Below are 6,000 nucleotides of genomic sequence, written 5' to 3' on the forward strand. Positions count from 1 at the left end.
ACTCTTCAGAAGTGATGTGAACATTAGCAATATTTACATTTAAATCTGCAACGCTATCAAAAAGCGATCATTCTGAAATGATCAAGCCACAGGATGATCCACTAATAGTTTAAGCAGGCATACTTGTCCGAGAAAATGTGCTTATTTGTCAGGATGATGAGCTACAGTTACCATTACAATGTCAGCAGAAGGCTACTTATCAGGATGTACCGTAGTAAATGTGCCCTTTTCAGGCAGAAATTACCTGTAACCTTAAGACTAGGCCTAAGCTGGCAAGTAAGTTACTGCAGAGCAATGATTGCAGTGGCAATTATATTTTAATGTGGCAACAACTGTTTATTAAATGAGAATCATATTTTCAATGAACAACATTGTTTTCCTAACGATTTCTGCCTATTATTGTGGTCTCGATCTCATGAGAAAATGTTAAAGGGATAAGTTAGTTCACCCAAAAATAAAAATTCTGTCAGTAATCACTCACCCTCATGTTGTTCCTTTCGTTCATCTTCGGAACACAAATTAGGATATTTTTGATGAAATCTGAGAGCTGGATCACTCCTCCATAGGCTTCTATGGGATCGAAACTTGCCAGCCCAGAAAAGTTATTAAAGACATCGTTAAAATATTCCAAGTGACTCCAGTGGCTCAACCACAAGTTTATCAAGCGACAATAATACTTTTTGCGCGCAAAAAACAACAAAAATAACGACTTTATCCAACTATCCATTTTCTTCTGTGTGGGCCTGAATGAATTCGCTCCGTGCACGGCGACCGTTGACGTTCGAACTTGAGTCAAAGAGTATAGAAGCCCAAGAGGCGAAACTCTGTTGTGTTATGGGTAACAGTCTGTAGATGGCGCTGCGGAGGCGCGTCCGCCATTATGGACTGAAAGCTGCTGAAATCGTTAGCGCCAGTCAATGGCAAAATCCATTTTAGTAGGTGTTTATAGTTCATGTGTGCACTTGCTAGATTGCACATCTTTTTTGTACCTTTCCGCCTGTAATAGGACATTCATAGATTGTTTTTTTCTTGCCATTGAAACGTTCACTGTGTGCACTTTCACTGAAGATGTTGAAAAAACAAGTTGTTAATATTTTTGTGATATTCTATGTAAAATATTAACTGTCTTTAGAAATGTTCATTTGTAATTTATAATTTTTTCAAATCATATATATGGTGATGTTCACTAATTTCAAAATCAACATTGAATACATATCTTACTTATATCTAATTACTGTGTGTCTGCCTATAGCCTAGCCTATATTATTTCATGAATTTCTGTTAGTCATATAACAAGGAAAATGCATAATAGAACATAAATATTGATAGATTCAAGTTTTGCAGTAATTTTATAATTGTATCTTTGCAAACCGTATAGGCTAATGAAGCCGATTCAGTGGGGGACATACCCTCCCTTACTAAAAAGTAGGGTAGAGTGGGGGAAAACGCCCCCCTTAAGGAAAATGTGACATTACAGTGAAACAAAACATAAATGTGACTAGAATTGCCATCCCGGTTTTGAGTGACTATGGCAGGAGTTATTCACCAAATATAAAAATTGCTTAGCCTTCATAATTAATTAGCATTTTGACTGAAAATATTTTTGTACAAAGGGGGCGTTTTGCCCCAGTGGTGGGGTAAAATGCCCCCTTTCTTACAAACCAGTTTGCTTGATAGATCAACAGCAAAATTAACAGACAATAGTTTTTAATCTCTAAAAGTAAAAGGCAAGTAATGTATAAACATGTATATATATTAATATTTATTTCAGCAATGTCCAAAATAGCCAAATTTAACTACCTTCCATCAGTGAGCTAACTTTGCTAGCAAGCTAGCTAGTTAATGTTCACTTGAGGTAATTTTTTCATGTTTTGTTCAAATATTTAGATTTTACCACCTAGTTATACTGCATTAAGTGTAAAACAAAGGATTTGATAGACAGAAATATTTTATTATAGTAATTATGATAGAGAGAAACTATGCTCCCGGGGGGGGGGGGGGGGGGGGGCGTTTTACCCCACAAGCTATGACTTTTTTTTAAAATGTTTAATTTTTTTTATATAATTATATTCCTTATAAATAACATATGTTATATAGACTTCACTGTTCATCTATCATACATCACTGCGATATCCTGCAGAACAATATTCTCTTAAACACTTGTTTACTAATATCTGAAAATTATAGCATTTACCCTGTAATCCTCTTCTCTTAAAATATGTCGCTGGTGTCAGCTTCTCCATAGAGATTTGTATATCCCCGTTATCAACGTAGTGCATAGCAACAGTAAAAACCTATATTGACTACTTTTAGTGGTTATTTTGGGAAAAACAGGTGGGGGGCGTTTTACCCCACTCTACCCTACTATAGGAATATTATAGTATTTTGGGACAAATTATTATAGTAATCTTATAGGAATACTATAGTAATTTGGGACATACTACAGAAGTACAATAAGACTACTATATAAATACTATAGCAGCTTAAAAATATTATAGAGGTATTACAGAACATCACAGAAGTATGTTATGTTCTGTAATACCTCTATAATATCCTAGAGCCGCTATAGTATTTCTATAGTAGTCTTATAGTACTTCTATAGTAATATTTTGTCCCAAAATACTATTTTCCTAAGGGTAATTAGGCCATGCATAACCAACACATAGACGAATATTTTCTGTCATTTAACGTCATTTAACGTCGGTCATCCTCATTAATGTATTTTAAATTGTTTTCATATTTAGATATGACGGCCAGAAAAAATTAAGTTATGTTAAGTTTTTGTTATGTCAAGTTTTTCAGTGCCATTGACTCCCATTATTTTTCGGCGTTTTCCTTCAGTTTTCAGTCCATAATGGCCGCCGCGCCGTCACGTCATGGGGGCAACTGTTGCTATGGAGCGTTCTATTGAGTTGGGTTTCGCCTCTTGGGCTTCTATACTCTTTGCTTGAGTGTGTGGGCCAGTACTTCCGGTGCCGGTGATCTGACAGCAACAGCGACCGAGTTCCATTACCACAGAGATATTTTTTCACAATCAGTGTTTTTACGATTCAAGAGAGGTGACTTGCCTTTCAGAGGGTGACAGCCTCAGCACTTCGTCGTTGTGTGCCGTTATGTACCATTTCGTCACGTTACAACAGAGAAGTCAGCTTTCATGCATTCCCCGTTGACGCTGCGGTACGGGCATGAGATGATACAGAAGATCCGGAGGGATGACTTTAACCCGATCAAATTTAAAAAACATAAGCATTAATGTCCACCCCTAAACCTAACCATTTAGTCACAAATTCGCTAAAACGTAAAATAGTTACGAGATGTCATAAGAGTGTTTAGTTTTCAAGCCTGTAAACCCATTGCGCATGCGCACAGAGCATGGCTATACAATTCTGCACGATTCTTTTGACCTGCCAAATACGCCACATTCGCCAATCAGAGAGTAATTGTTCAAAACAATCCTTTATTTCAGATATAGCCAAATGATGACTAATTAATATGAATTTCTGAATAGCAGCATTTTGATTTTCACGGTTTGCGCTACTGAGCTGTAAGTTTATTCGTCAGCAGTATCAGACCAACAGATCCATGCTGAATTTCTGAACACTCCACCGGAGAACCTGCTCTGTCTGTGTTCTACAGCAAATATTAATGAACGCATCGGCATAATACGATGTCCTCGGGCGTCTCTACGGTTATAACACCATTCACTTGAATCAATATCTCTGTTGCATTGAATTGATGAGCTCATCTTATTCAGTGAAGGGCTGAGGAACGCCCGGGGCGAAAGAAGAATGTGAGGTGAATGTGTGAGGGTAAGTGGCTGGGTTTCGTTGGGGAGAACCTCACTGATGTATGCTGCCTGTAATCACATTGATGTGTCGGTCAGACAGGACCACAGCGGACCTGGGAGCCCAGCCTTGTGGTGTGGGTTGAGTTTGTTGCATTCACTTCTCTTGCCCGCAGGGGGTTTGACGAAGAGCTACACAACAACAGCTGTTGCTAGAGAGAGAGAGAGAGAGAGAGAAAGGGAGGTCATATAGAGACCAAAAGAGAGGAGTGACAGATTAAGAAATGGGATGTTGGAGACCATGAGCTCAGAGGCGTAAACACAAGACCTGTTTTCAGTAGCTAATGAAACTATACGGTTGGATATTGACCCATTTTTCCCTTTCAGTGCAGCAATACAATTGAATTGGACTTTAAAACTCTCTCACTCTCTAAGGTGACCAGATTTCTAAAATGAAAACCAGTTCTAGTTCAGCGATCTATTTTACATTTCTAATGATGTATCATGAATTAAATAATTTGAAGGGGATCAATCCTGGTTTTGTGTATTTTGACCATGGTAAATGCTGGAGCACTGTAAGGATTTATGGTAAATCATACTCTGATACTATTGCAAAACCATCAAAGCCAATGATGGGAATTTGGGAAATGTAAATCGGATATTTCAAACAGTTTGTTTCAAAGAACCGGTTTACGTCATGACATACAAGACATTACAAATCGATTACAATCGATTTATCGTGATTAATCACATCTAACATAAAAGTTTTTGTTTACATAATATGTGTGTATATATTATAATATTTATATATATTATATAAGTGTTTGTGTGTGGTCGTATCTCTGTGTGTATATATGAGTATATACATATATTATATAAACAAAATGTTTATGTTAGATGTGATTAATTACGATTAATCGATTTGACAGCACAAATTTTATACATCCCAGTTCATGCCACTCTACTCTTCGGCTATGAATACAACTTAATTTTCAGTAAAATTTCTGTATACTTCAAATGCTCCTCCTATTAGGTTATTCATCGGTCACCGACTCATTGTGACATGCCCAAAAGAGGCAGTTTTTGGTTTAGTGAAGTTGGCTCAGTGAGTTGTTAACTCAAGAACCGGTCAGGCTGATTCAGTCTGACTTGCGAACGAATCGTTCAGTCTGATATGTGTGGTTTAATTCAGATCAGAACCATTAAGTTTTGTGATCTGGTTTAACCAAGTCATTGAAAAGATCCAACTCAAATAATTATTTTACAAATTGGCTGCATCCGAAATCACATACTCTCTTGAGCAGGTACTTATTTAGTAAGTAATTAGGCTACTTCACAAAGTAATTGTGAATTACTTCACAACTGCTAAAAAAAAAGTATGTTCTAGAATGAATATTTAGTTTTTAGTTGTATTCTATTCTCAGTGAGTTTTCTTTTCTTTTTTCTGTAATTGTAAGAAAAGTTGAAATGACACATTGTATGCATGCAGTGTTATTATAGGCCTAATGTTTTGTTTGCAATACCTAGCTCATTAAGTCTAATTTCACTTTTCAGGCTGTAGACACACAGGACAGCTTCAGACAAGGACTGCCCCGGGAAACAAGAACGCCTGGTCATTGTGGTTAGTTAGAGATGAGCCAAAATGATTTTGTTTGGTCCTACTGTGTTATTAATATGAGCCATTAATGCGTCATACTTTCTGTAACTCTCTCTCTCTCTCTGTTCATCTCCACTGTCTTTTCTGCCCACTGAGTCCATTAAGCACAGAAAGCTGAAACGGTGTACAGGCTGATGATAGTTTCTCTCTCAGCCTCTGGCCCTCTCCACTCCATCAACCTCTTACTCTTTTTATCTGTCCCCCTCTCTCTTTCTACATTTTCTGTCTTCGCTTTCATAAACTCGACCCCTTTTTGTGTTAGCTAAGGTTAGAAACCTCACAAGTGTGTGTGTGTGTGTGTGTGTGTGTTCTTCATCTGTCCTCTGGGCCAAATTGTGTTGGTATTCCTGGCTGAAATCAGGGCATGCATCATGATGGCCTCAATTGGCTCATTAGGGCAGAACCCACCTGAGCCCCAGAATTACACACACAAACAGAGTTAACTAAAGCAAGATATATTTATCGGTGGTACTTGCTAAGGCACTTATAACTATTAGGCTACTACTATACATGGAGTTCGATCCGACCCCTACCACTGCACTTTGTGCTGCAGACATGA

Source organism: Rutilus rutilus (assembly GCF_951802725.1).
Source record: "Rutilus rutilus genome assembly, chromosome: 14".
NCBI lineage: Eukaryota > Metazoa > Chordata > Actinopteri > Cypriniformes > Leuciscidae > Rutilus > Rutilus rutilus.